The sequence below is a fragment of the Neoarius graeffei genome, chromosome 10 (genome assembly GCF_027579695.1).
Source record: "Neoarius graeffei isolate fNeoGra1 chromosome 10, fNeoGra1.pri, whole genome shotgun sequence".
In the NCBI taxonomy this organism is placed as follows: Eukaryota; Metazoa; Chordata; class Actinopteri; order Siluriformes; family Ariidae; genus Neoarius; species Neoarius graeffei.
Window position 1 is genome coordinate 2,436,798 of NC_083578.1, and position 14,901 is coordinate 2,451,698.

At 42.5% G+C, this 14,901-nt stretch overlaps 1 protein-coding gene across 2 annotated transcripts in view; it reads right to left on the minus strand.

Annotated features, from left to right (window-relative positions):
* The window catches only part of gfra2a (GDNF family receptor alpha 2a), a 114,764-nt gene that overhangs the window by 62,359 nt on the left and 37,504 nt on the right, over nt 1-14,901 (minus strand). The gene's annotated exons all lie outside the window — the stretch shown is intronic.

Below are 14,901 nucleotides of genomic sequence, written 5' to 3' on the forward strand. Positions count from 1 at the left end.
CCTCCACATCGAGTGGAATCAGCTGAGGTGGCTCGGGCATCTCTTTCGGATGTCTCCTGGACGCATCCCTGGGGAGGTGTTCCAGGCATGTCCCCCCGGGAGGAGGCCCCGGGGAAGACCCAGGACACGCTGGAGGGACTATGTCTCTCGGCTGGCCTGGGAACGCCTCGGTGTTCTTCCCGAGGAGCTGGCCGAGGTGTCTGGGGAGAGGGAAGTTTGGGCTTCCATGCTCAGACTGCTGCCTCCGCGACCCGGCCCCGGATAAAGCAGAAGAAATGAGATGAGATGAGAAAATACTAACCCATGAAGTCTCTTGTAGAATAATTTATTATTATATTAATATTATATCGTCAGATAACCCACTTCTACAACATACAGCATAAAATATAATAAACCATTTCAATAGTCATTCTAACCAGCAGGTCTCTTTATAAACCTGCACAAAAGTTTGTGCCCCCAACCATCTTTCTGAGTCGTGTTTAAAAAAAAAATCAGTGTTTAAAGAAAACATCAGCCACAATATGAGACAGATTCACATATAAAAAACAAACATTCAGAACAACCAGCGTGGAAAAAAAATAACTTAAATTAATGAATTGAATTTTACAAATAACAACGATCCGGTGTCTTTCTTTTATTTTTCTTTTTACCTTTATATTTTTCTTTTTTCTTCTTTTACATGAATCTAACTAGGTTCAGCACTGTGGTGATATTTTTAGATTTATATCACAGATTATTCTCTCCACATTCACTGGATATGAGCAATCACATACTCTGATTGGCTACTCTACTACTAGGATATCAGCTCATAAACCGTGAGTAGAGAAAAACAAAATGGCGGAGTGTGTTACTGAAGCAACCAAGGACAAAATAAAAACTCTACTTGAAAACAAAACCTCAAAAATGGTTATTGAGTACTTAAAAGAAACAGAAATAGCTAAAAGAATATAGTCCCCCCCCCCCAATAGCACCTGTTCCACACTCCAGCCCAGTCGGTGGCGATAATGCACATTTAAGTTGGTTTGCCAACCACCAAAAAACCTTGAAGAAGAAGAAAACCCCAAAATTACAAAAAAAACCAACAACAACAAAACAACAAAATATGGACTAAAAGTATTTGATGGAAAGAACATATCTTTTTTATTTTTCAAGAAGTATTATTATCGCATTTTTCACAAATCGCTCCTGTCATTTTGACGGTTTGTTTAGATTTTAAGCGGAAATGATTTTGTCGGACGTTTTGTATAGAGGTTTTATTTATCGAATGTGCAAAAAATAAAAATGCTCTGTGTCTCAAAATCCAGTGAATGTGGATAGAATAAAACAGTTATTCCACTCAATCTTGTCGTATACCTCAGTGCTACGCGCCTCGTCGGCTATCAGCTCATGTACAACTCAATTTCGGGGAATAACTATTCATTCTAAATATTTTTATTTTTTTCGCAGTCCAAATCCTGTGCTCTGATTGGCTGGCGAGCGGGTCCATATCTTACGGTACGGACGCCAGTTACGGACCCCGGTTACGGACCTCTGGCGACTCGCTCGTTCACAACAACAACAAACATAGTTGCATTTTTTGTCAGCACTTATCGTTTTTAAATAATATTTATTTATAAGATTATCAAAAATCTTATACATTTTTGCCCGCATTTCTCAGGAGAATAGCATTAATTTTACAGCATGGATAGCGATAACGACAGTCTTCACAGCGAAAGCGAGTTTTACTACCCTGAGGAAGAAGAAATAAAAAAATATTTCAGGAGAAAGCTAAAACCTGTAATTTGCTATTACCGAGCAAAAACATGGCTGAATCCTGAATGACTCCTATTTGTATAAATAGGGGACGACATAGGTGGCAAAATGTAGTTTTTTTCCTGCCATGGAAGTGCACTTGTATACCGAGGAGGAAGCAATTTGCATTACAGCCGTGAATGAGCATTCAAAATGGCGGCTCAGCTCGGTTTTCCCTTTCGGGCGCTCTCGTTTTCTGTTAGAATTTGGTAAAGAACAAAATAAATATATTATTTACCAGCTTAAGGTCGGTCCGTATGGTGAAATACCGTGACCTCGGCCTTGAATACTGACCTCGGCCCAGAGGGCCTCGCTCAGTACTTTCAAGACCTCGGTCACGGTATTTCACGATACGGACCTCCCAGCTGGTAAATAACACATATGTATTATGTTACTTATTTATATTTCATGTAAAGCATGCTTTCCAGGAACACAAACTCGCATTAAAATATTTTAAGGGTGTGTAAACTTTTGCACACGTCCATCTCCCTCTCCCTTTTTTCTTTTCCCTGTATGTCTGATTTTATGTTTCAGTTCTACATCTTTATTTCTCACTTATCATATTTCCTGTGTATGGGTGGTTTCGGGGAGGACACACACACACTCTCTCTCTCTCTCTCTGACAGCAGAACACTGCTGCACTGAAGAGTAAGACAGAAACACACACACACACACACACACACACACTCGTGCACGTCACACACTGACAGATTCCCCGCTGCACATGTAAAGCTGTAAAGTGTCTGTTTCCTATGAGATGTCACACTTTCAGATTTTATTTCCTCTGTTCTAACAGCTGCTGCATGCTTTTAAACACAGCGCTGTACAGTACTGCAGTCAAACACCTCCAAAACACCACAGAACTCAGACCACGCCCACACACTGCCACAAAAACTCAAACCACACCCACCTGTTCACATAAAAGCTAACCACACCCATACGCTCTTTAAGAAACACTGACCTGCTTTTACACGGAGTCCACACCCACCTGTTCTCATAAAACCCAGACCACGCCCACATGCTGCTCCAGATACATTAGCCACGCCCACCTGCTTCCAGTTCTTTATGTCTGTAAGATTGCCTGAACCACCTCTCAAGGATTAAAGCACTTATTTGTTGGACTCAGATTTTCATGACGGGGCGGCACGGTGGTGTAGTGGTTAGCGCTGTCGCCTCACAGCAAGAAGGTCCGGGTTTGAGCCCCGTGGCCGGCGAGGGCCTTTCTGTGTGGAGTTTGCATGTTCTCCCCGTGTCCGCGTGGGTTTCCTCCGGGTGCTCCGGTTTCCCCCACAGTCCAAAGACATGCAGGTTAGGTTAACTGGTGACTCTAAATTGAGCGTAGGTGTGAATGTGAGTGTGAATGGTTGTCTGTGTCTATGTGTCAGCCCTGTGATGACCTGGCGACTTGTCCAGGGTGAACCCCGCCTCTCGCCCGTAGTCAGCTGGGATAGGATCCAGCTCACCTGCGACCCTGTAGAACAGGATAAAGCGGCTACAGATAATGAGATGAGATTTTCATCACACTTTTTTGATTTTTTCTGTTTCACACACACACACACTGATCATCAGTGTTAGATGTCAAGGAGAATTGATTTGTCCTTTCAGCAGGAAAACATTCCACCTCACACCATCGTCATTATACCTCATTGGTGTTATCCTGCATATGGAGAGAAAACGCAGGCATCAATCTATCTATCTATCTATCTATCTATCTATCTATCTATCTATCTATCTATCTATCTATCTATCTATCTATCTATCTATCTATCTATCTATCTCATCTTCTTTCCTTTACTTCTCAAACCCATCTCAAACCCATCCTGCTGGCCTCATAGTTGGTGGAGTGGTGGTAACAGAGTTACACTGAGGGAGATGCCATGGCCTAATGATTAGAGAAGCAGCTCTGGGACCAAAAGGTTGCTGGTTCGATTCCCTGGACCAGTAGGAATGGCTGAAGTGCCCTTGAGCAAAACACCTAATCCACAACAGCTCCCCAGGCTGCTCTGCATATGCTGTACGTTGCTCTGGATACGAGTGCCTGCAAAGTGCCATTAATGTAATGCAATGTAATGCTATGTTATCCAGGATTAAGTTCCTCACAGGTTCAACCAAGGTGAACAGACTCAGTGTTGGCAGTTAAGGGCTCTGTGCTCCAGCTAACTAAAACAGGCTCTAGTAAACCCTACAAATCCAGGGTGCATCTCTTCAGTATCTGGTGGAACTAACTCCTGTGTTTGTGGGTATTTCATGACAACTTATTTCTTTCCTTATTTTTAAAAAAGCATATAGAAATGTCGACCAAAAGTATACCATACCACATCATCAACAAAAGACGTGTCCCTCAGTGACCAGCCAGACTGAAGTCGAAAAGTATGCTTCTGGCTGTCGCAGCTTGTCCCTGATCACCAAGAGATCAGATACAAGAACAAAATCTTTGAACAATGCCAGTACAATTTCAGTGAATAATATCCGAATCGCCACAATGTTTGAACGCTACAGGACGATATCTAGCTTATAACCATTGTACAAGCAGCAAAAACTCTAATTATCGATGAAGTGAGGAGAACATCCAGTGGAATAAAGGTGCTCGATGATGAATCTATGGAGTGGTTACAAGAGAAAATCCGAACACGGTGTTGCCATAATAATTTCTCCTCCTGTAGTGTTGGAAGATCATAAGGAACGCCATATTGCAAGAATAATTCAGCTAACATCACCGTCAAAGGCATGAGGCTTGCAGTTTTAAATGCTTATGCACCTACTGACTCTTCAGTGTCAGATACTGTGAAAGATACCATCGTTCTATAATGCACTGACCAAGGCGAAGGATGTTCTTGATCAGAACCCAAAATATAAGATTATTGCACTTGGAGAATTCAATGCAATGCAATGCAAAAATTTCATCTAGAAGCAAAGAAACGGGTGTCTGGGACAGAATATTGGGTTGGAACAACTCCGATAGAATCAAAATGAATGGCAGCGGTGAAAGATTTCATCAATGGTGCTTAAAACATAACCTTATGATCACGAATTCAGTGTTTAGAGCCAAGAGAATACATTGTGAAACATGGCGACGTGCAGCAACAGGATTACGGAAACGAATAGGTTATACCGTATGTGTACAACTAAATGAGTGTCAAAATTTGTTCAGTCATGTCAGGTGTATACGGGCGTGTGCCGTCCTTGACCGCCATGCAATGGAGTAGTAGGGCGTCTCCTCCCCTCCACTAGCCTGTGGTGGTGCCTTGAGCAAGCACTAGCAACCCCTCGCTCCTCCTGATCAGGGTTACAACCGAAGACTGGACTCGGCAGACTGCACGGAGGAGACCACCACCTGTTTTTTCAATGGGCAAGAAGGCGGACCCAGCAAAGCGTTTGTGGAGCGCGATCAGAGCACAGTGCAACATGTAGAACACTGTTGGCCATCCACTGCATCTCGACCTAGCTCCAGCCGTCCTGATTTTGTCTTGCCCCTGGACTCAGTGAGGTCGGGACGAGAGAGTGAGACTGATGGCTGCACAATTCTCCCTCGCTCTAATCCAAGTCATACGCAAGTTATGACTTCAAATTCAAAGTCATGTCCTGTGGCGATGGGCAAGTGGCGAAGCAGCAGGTGCGGAAACACTGGAAGCTATAGTCACGAACCTGCACACAGGTGGCCCAGGGTATAGGGTCTCTCTCTGCTGGAACAAAGTTCCTGGGTGTCTGAGCATACCTGTTTAGGATTCGCTCTACACACCTCCATGGAGGAAAGGGCTAGAAAAGTTGCCCTGAACATAGCCTGTTTCACTTCACCCTAGCCAGCACACCGCGGCTGGCAGGGATCTCACTCAGCGGATGGAATACAACAAACAGATCATGAAGGTACTCAACCTTGGCATGTGGAGCAACGACATGTGGATGTACCTTCAAAGCCTGGATTGGCCTCATCAGTCATCTCCGGACCAACAACAGTCACCCCCCAAATTGAAGTCATGGTCATCTTCAATCCCGGAGGACGCACATCATTATACTAAAGAATCTAATCTATTTGACACTGATCATAGACTGTTGGTAATGAACATTGAATTCCCTTCTAGAAAAGGAGGCCTTCACCTTAAAATCAGCAGACAGTGCTCAATGGAGCCAAAACAATTAACAGATTTTCGAGCACTGAGAACCAACCCAAACCTCCAAGAGCAACTTACGCTGAGTCTTGATACCAAGTTGGAAGGTGTGAATATAGATGATTATTGAGCAGTTTACTGACCACATCGTAACAACAGTTAAGTATAAATAGTGTATGTCCAAAAACTGATCCTATTAAGAAAAGTGAACTGTGGGAAGATGATGTATTGAAGGAACAAATTAACAAGTTATATGAACGTAATAAGCACCAACAAATGAGAAAACTGCAAAAGGAAATCGTTGAAAAGACAAGAACATTCCTAAAAATTAGTTCTATCATGAACATTAATAGTGCTGCCCTTGCAAGTTAGTTTTAGCCAGGTTCTTACCCAAACTGATAATCACATCATCACTTTTTCTCTGGCTAATCAGACACCACCACTCTTGCCAGAGCAGCTGGGGGTTAGACACCTTGCTCAAGGGCACCTGAGCTAATCCTGCTGGTTCAGGGAATTGAACCAGTGACCTTTTGGTCCCAAAGCTTTTTCTCTAACCATTTGGCCATGGCTTCCATCCTTGCAAGAGATGATGAAAAGGAGTTCAGTATGGTGAAAAAATATCATGTCTTCAAAACCGTCTCAAAATGTGCAATCTCATCCAGTGAGAAATCGAAAACACACTTTGAAAATCATTTTGCTTCATGGGAAATTCCACTTTTCCACCTGAACTTGAGAATCCTGATCAGTTCCCTCATTTGAATGACAAACCTGTCCATGTTCATGAGGAAACACCTGCTGAGGAGGAAGTTTAAAATGTACCATGCTCCTTCAAGAACAACAAGAGCAGCGGAACGGATGTAAAAACTGAAGGCTGAAAATACAACAACAGCAAAAACCTGGTGGGTCTCATATGACGTCTTCTCATGCTGATATGGACATTAGTAAAAGTTCCATGAGTATGGCTTCACTGCAAGATAACCTGCTCTTCAAAAAACAGTCTCATGAGTCTTGCAGCAAATTACAGAGGATTTCCATTAGTGCAAATATGAGCCAAATTCCTGCCAAAATAATTATTAGATTGAAAGATGCAGATGAACAACAAACTGGTGACGAACTGTTTGGATTCCGCCAAAATCGGTCCACTTCTGATGGCATTTTCATCATCAAAAACATTATTGAGAAATATGATGAGACTATAATAGCTGTTTATCATATGACCCGTACAGACCCGCGCGCGCTTTTAATAAACCCATTGTGAAAAGTCATGTGACTGGGAAGATACAGATTTTTGAATCTGGTCCGGAAAAAGCCATATGCAGCCCCGACCTGTTTCCCTCGCGTCCGCCATTTTCATTTTGCTCTGAGTTGTTACTTTGAAAAATGAGCGACACAACTGAGCACGATGAAAATGAATTTTATTATTTTTTTTATTTTTAACAATTTTATTAAATTGGTTTTCTTCAAAAATATGATCAGGATCTCCACCAGTCAAGGGTTCTGTGGCATTTGGTTTGTTTCCTTTTCCATTTTTTCTGAGGTCTCTGCGATTGGACTTCAGGACTTCCCTGGATTTTTTAAAGTCTTTGTCTTTCAGGATGTTTAGCTTACTGTTGTTGTCAAGGTAGCGTTGAATACTTCGCAAAAAGGAAGACAAAGTGTCAGGTTTGTTGTCTAAATTTTCTTTTTTCTTCGCTTGTATTCAGAAACGACATCGCAAGCTGTTGAGCTCCTCAGAGGGGACGACTGTTGTGTCTCTTTCCTCCTTAACTTCAGCAAGAAATCTTTTGAAAACATTCATGTCATATTTAATTTTTTTTTACGGTGTTTTCTTGTTGTTGTCCTTGTATAAACAAGTGAATTTCTTCACTCGAAAGTACCTTTTTTCATTTTCTTCGACAATTTCAGCTTGTTCAGATCGATCAGTGTCTGATAAATCATCTGGATAATCAAATTCACTTTCACTCTGCTCAGTTGAGTCGTTTTTCACACACCATTGTTCGTGTTTTCCATTGTGTATGTTAGTTAAAAAAGGTCATATGATAAAATTTTATTGACTGAATTAGGTCGGGCCGGACGGGAAAATATTTGGCTCTTGGTCATTTGTATGGACCGGTCTGTACGGCATGACTTCGAGCAAAATATTTTCCTGTCCGGCCTGACCTAACTCAGTCAATAAGTCCATAATACATCGACCTGACAGCAGCATATGATCATGTTCCAAGAGACTTTCTATTTCGCGTCCTGAAATTACATACTGGAGGAAAACATCTCAGAGCAATATTACGAAAACTGTATGAGGGAACAACTGCTTCGATACGTGGATCAAAATCAAAGTTTGACGTGCTCATTGGATGCAGACAGGAAGGCCAAGAATCGCCGTGCCTCTTTAATTATTACTTTGATTATGTACTAAAAGTCGCTGCTCATAAGATTGATCAAGCCTAGCCAGGTGACTGGGGTGTTCCAGTTGAATACAATATCCCCACTGGGGTACTAATAGAGAACAGAGAGGAAGGGGAAAACCAGAGACATCCACCCATGGTTTTCTCTGCCTACACAGATGGTCTGCATCAGCTACTTGATCCCAGAAAAAAATTAAAACTTGCCTTTCAACGTTAAAGCAATTTATATCATCTCCACTTTCCATAATTTGTTGCAAATCCAATTATTCCACCATGAAATTGTGTTTGATTTGGGTCTATTATGGCTGGAAGTGACGCCATATTTGTTGATCGATTCTTGCGCTCTGATTGGCTGAACCGGACCACATGACCACGCTGTAGCATATGTAGTTATGTTACCGAGCCAGGCAGCATACTACAGAGGGTGACTGAGAAAGCCAAGCACATGCATCTGAAGGAAATTTCATACAGATTTTGCAATTATTTAACAGAGAAATGGTTAGTAATTTATTAGCTGAGAGTGCACCAGAAGGCATGTAAATTTCAAAATTTTCTGGGGGTGCATGCCCCCAGACCCCCCTAGCATTACTGCTGCAAATTCCAGAGCCGCCTACTACTATTTTAGCCAGCTGCTTTAGGTTTTCTGGAGAATCATGGAAAACTGAGAGAAACAGAAATGATCAGATGGATACTCGACACCGATGATGTAGTCCTCTACTGCAAATCTGTTCCTGAGGCCGAGAACCTACTTGCGGTAGGTTTGGGTTAACAATATCCATCCATTATCTGTAGCCGCTTATCCTGTGCAGGGTCGCCAGGTCATCGCAGGGCTGACACACAGAGACAAAACCATTCATACTCACATTCACACCGGTTAACAATATAATTAAAACAAAAAAAAACACAGGTATTTAACAATGATGATCTTCCTAGAAAATATTCTCTCATCAGTGTTGGAGATGAAGCAATAGAAAACGTTCAGCAATTTACACATCTTGGCCAAGTTATTAGTAACAATAAAGCAGCGTTCTTCACCCATTATCGTATTGAAGGAGCAATGGCAAAGTTTACTGAATTCCGCAATGTTCTAACCGATAAGAACAAATATGCAGACTTGTTGGAAAGCTACGAGAAAGTTTTGTGTGTTGAAGGTTAACGTACAGGACACAAGCATGGTATCCTACTAAAGAGGAACAGAAGAGGAAGCTTAAAGTGTGTTGGACCCAGCGTTTGAGAAGGGTGGTGAGAGGCGGATGGAAGCGAAAACGAAGGTACTGATGCAGTTTATAGCTACGCATACAACAACAAGCAAATCAGGAAGATTGTTGGGACTCAAACTGTGAGCAGCTTCACTGATGCACAATCCCTTAAATATACTGCTCATGTATGTAGAACTGAGAACACATCTACTACAAAGAAAACGATGTTCACCAAACCAACTCGGAGCCATTATCAAGATCCATGGATCAAAATATCAAAACTGCTCGGAATATCAACTGAACAAGCTAAAAGACTTCCACACTCAGGGAATGAGCTTGCGAGCGAGTACAGAAGCGTAAACTCTCATCTCCGTGATGACAGGGGATCATCGATGGAGGATTCTTCAGGTACAGATTCTATTTTTTTCTCTTTCTGTTTTTAATTCCTTCCTGACTCGAAGTAGTAGAGAATTTTTCACTGATACCCATTTTTCATTTTGTCTCTACATTCTGCTTCCTTTCTCTGAGGTTTTATTTCTACTGTTTAATTTTTCATGCTTTCTTCTTTTATTTTCTTATTTTTACTTTCTATTTATTTTTATCTTCTCATAATCTTTTCCCCAGTCCGTTGATCTATCTCTATCTTTCTTCCTTCTTTCATTTCCCCCATAATTTCCTTGATGCATATTTTTAACCTGTCAGATGTTTGAGCTCATGGAGTTTTAAGGTTCATTGAGAACAAATCACTCTCTCTCTCTCTCTCTCTCTCTCTTTCTCTCTCTCTCTCTCTGCAGCTTGGCACCATGTTCAGGAATTGTTGTGTGATAGTGAACATCTCCTCAGATCAGGGAACTACAGCACGTGGTACTGAAGCAGTTCTGGTCCCAGTTGGGTTCTCAGGGTTGCTGTGTGCAGAACCGCAGCGTGTTTAAACCGCACTGCTGTGTGCTGCTGCTGATGATGAGTGAGACTCAGTGGAGGAGAATGTGTGAAAGTGCAGCGTCTGAGAATCACCACTTTTTATTTCACTTCACACACTGAACACACAGGGGGCTCTGTTTCACACTCACCTCATCCTCACTACTCCTACACACTACCACTATACACTACCGCTACACACTACCACTATACACTAACGCTACACACTACCACTATACACTAATGCTATACACTACCACTATACACTAACGCTACACACTACCACTATACACTACCGCTATACACTACCACTATACACTACCACTATACACTACCGCTAGACACTACCACTATACACTAACGCTACACACTACCACTATACACTACCGCTACACACTACCACTATACACTAACGCTACACACTACCACTATACACTAACGCTACACACTACCACTATACACTAACGCTACACACTACCACTATACACTAATGCTACACACTACCACTATACACTACCGCTACACACTACCACTATACACTAACGCTACACACTACCACTATACACTAACGCTATACACTACCACTATACACTACTGCTACACACTACCACTATACACTACCGCTAGACACTACCGCTAGACACTACCGCTAGACACTACCACTATACACTACCGCTACACACTACCACTAGACACTACCGCTACACACTACCACTAGACACTACCGCTAGACACTACCATTATACACTACCGCTACACACTACCACTATACACTACCGCTATACACTACACACTACCACTATACACTATCACTATACACTACTGCTACACACTACTGCTATACACTACACACTATACACTATCGCTAGACACTACACACTATCACTATACACTACTGCTACACACTACCACTATACACTACTGCTACACACTACTGCTATACACTACACACTACCACGATACACTATCACTATAGTCCCTGCTTGTACTCGGTGCAATATGTATACTGTTCCTACTTATTCAGGTGACATTGGGCATACCTAACCACCTGTGTTTTCTTTCTCTTCCCCCCCCCCCAAATCTGTCCCTCTGAGTTACATGGAGTCAACAGGAAATCTTTTGGTGGAGACGGTGGGGACCTCGACTGGCTATCGTAGCCTGCAGGGAATCGGCCGTCAGACGTTCTGTCGCATGTCCCAGACCCGGTGAAATGTAACTGAATTGTCTTGGCCAGGCCTAAGGGTCCCATCTGCATCTCATCATTGCTGAGGAGTGTGCTCCCATCACCCAATCAAGCATCCAGCCAGAGCAGGTCATCATATATTTTTTACCATATTAACATGCCATTGTGCGTCATGCCTGATGTAAAGACTCTCGTCTCTGCGAGCCTACCACACAGATTTAATACTTGTCATTTTTAGGGCATACCTAACAACGTGTTTTCTTTCTCTCCCCCCCCATCTGTCCCTCTGAGTTACATGTTGATCCTGGGATTGAGATGCTGGCCTCTTCTGCCCCTTGGACCTGCTTGATCCATCCTGGTGCCCTGTGTCTGGTCGGAGTTTTATCGCCCCACTCCTGTGAAGGACGGCCCCATGAGGACAGTTGAGGGTTATACCTGTTAAAACTGTTAATATTATAGTCAGGCTGTCTGTTGCTGCCCAAATGAGGATGGGTTCCCTTTTGAGTCTGGTTCCTCTCGAGGTTTCTTCCTCATGTCGTCTGAGGGAGTTTTTCCTTGCCACCGTCGCCACAGGCTTGCTCATTGGGGATAGATTAGGGATAAAATTAGCTCATGTTTTAAGTCGTTCAAATTCTGTAAAGCTGCTTTGCGACAATGTTTATTGTTAAAAGCGCTGTACAAATAAACTTGATTTGAAACTTGATTTGACTATCACTATACACTACTGCTACACACTACTGCTATACACTACACACTATACACTATCGCTAGACACTACACACTATCACTATACACTACTGCTACACACTACCGCTATACACTACACACTACCGCTATACACTACCGCTACACACTACAGCTACACACTACCGCTATACACTACTGCTACACACTACAGCTATACACTACACACTACCGCTATACACTACACACTACTGCTACACACTACACACTACCGCTATACACTACACACTATCACTATACACTACTGCTACACACCACACACTACCACTGTACACTACTGCTACACACTACTGCTATACACTACTACACTACCACTATACACTACTGCTACACATTACACACTACCGCTATACACTACACACCATCACTATACACTACTGCTATAAACTACCACTATACACTACTGCCATAAACAACACACTAACACACTACCACTACACACTACAGCTACACACTATTCACTACACACTATCACTACTGCTATAAACTACACACTACCGTATACACTACACACTACCTCTACACACTACCATATACACTACACACTACCTCTACACACTACCATATACACTACACACTACCTCTACACACTACCGTATACACTACACACTACCTCTACACACTACCATATACACTACACACTACCTCTACACACTACCATATGTGATTGGCTGATGCTCTTTTGATGACTTCCACATGTTTCCTTTGTTCTCTTTGCACTTTTCAACTGAACAGCCGTCAACGTGGCACCATGTCCATTTCCTCTTGCTGATTTTTTCCACATAAAGAGTAAAAAGTCACAGTACAAACCATATAATGTTAGTGAGCGAGATATTTTCTGCTGGATTGTGGAATTTTCTGCAGGAACACGAGAGAGAACTGTAACAAGCCCTGAGAAAAGTGCCCAGGCTCAGCAGGGTAGCTGGAAAAAGCCAAAGCCAAGCACTCGCACCAGTCGATACGCTCAATAGCAGCGACGCTGAACAAGCTACAATTCTGATCCTCACACACACACACACACACACACACACACACGGGAAGTGGCGTTTCCTCGGTGTTTCTGAAACCGTGTTGTGTTTGAGTTGTTGATAAAGACATCTCGAGTCCCCAGAGGCAGACAACCGAGCGATGATTGGAAAAAACGCTAAAGCGTGTATGCACTTATCCCTCAGCACGTTTATTAGAGAAATACAAATCCATTTATCTTTGCTCAGCCTATGACTCGGACTCGACACCTCCGGGGAAATCAGCATGATAATGAGCCACAAAGAAACGCAGAAACACACAGAAAGAACAACACGCAGGTGTGTTCACAGCAGAACCGAGGAACAGATCAATAACAGACAACTCACTTATTTTTCTACAAGCTGATCAGAAGATTTAGTGTTTGTTTCGTGTGAAGTGTGGAAACTTTTTCCTCGACTGTCTCATCAGCGTCTTTAATCAGAAACTAGGGATCAAAGTTTGTATTCAGAGAAAGAAAACTTTTTTTACACATCACAAGAAAAATTAAAAATCAAAAAGAGGAAACCTGGAAGACGACAGCTCTGGTTTCCTCACGCTGTCCAAAGACCATGGGGGTTCGTCTTCAGATGGAAAAATGGATTTCCATCAAAATAAAATCGTGAAACTTTTACGCTCACCGTCTGTGTAATTTCTGATTTTTTTGCAAATGTAAATACTTTGCCGCTTGTACAGTAGGTTTCTATAGTGTTTTATATTTGTTACTGTTATTCAGCAATACTCAGGTTGTTAATGCGTCTTAATATAAATTCTGACTGTTTCTGATATTCTCATCTCATTATCTGTAGCCGCTTTATCCTGTTCTACAGGGTCGCAGGCGAGCTGGAGCCTATCCCAGCTGACTACGGGCGAAAGGCGGGGTTCACCCTGGACAAGTCGCCAGGTCATCACAGGGCTGACACATAGACACAGACAACCATTCACACTCACATTCACACCTACGCTCAATTTAGAGTCACCAGTTAACCTAACCTGCATGTCTTTGGACTGTGGGGGAAACCGGAGCACCCGGAGGAAACCCATGCGGACACGGGGAGAACATGCAAACTCCGCACAGAAAGGCCCTCGCCGGCCCCGGGGCTCGAACCCGGACCTTCTTGCTGTGAGGCGACAGCGCTAACCACTACACCACCGTGCCGCCCGTGTTTCTGATATTGACACGTGTTTAGTCATCCTTAACGCTGGATTCAATTGTGTAATTTTTGAAATATTTTCCCAAAAATATGCCACGGTATTTTGAAATCAGTGCAAAAAGAGAGCATTAAACATTTTGACCAAGACATTAAAAATAAACAGTGGGACAAATGGCTAAAGGAACTTGACAAATATGGCAGGTCAGTAGAAACAAAACATGGTGTCGAAAACATATTGATGAGCTTGGAGCTGTGATTTGCCTTTTATTTACTCCGGAAAAGACCTAAAAATAAAAACCTGACCTGATGAAATAAAAACAAAACAAAACCTGGAAAACATGGTAAAACAAGATAAGAAAAACTGAAAGAAAATGGTAAAAGTAAATAACACCCCCACACAAA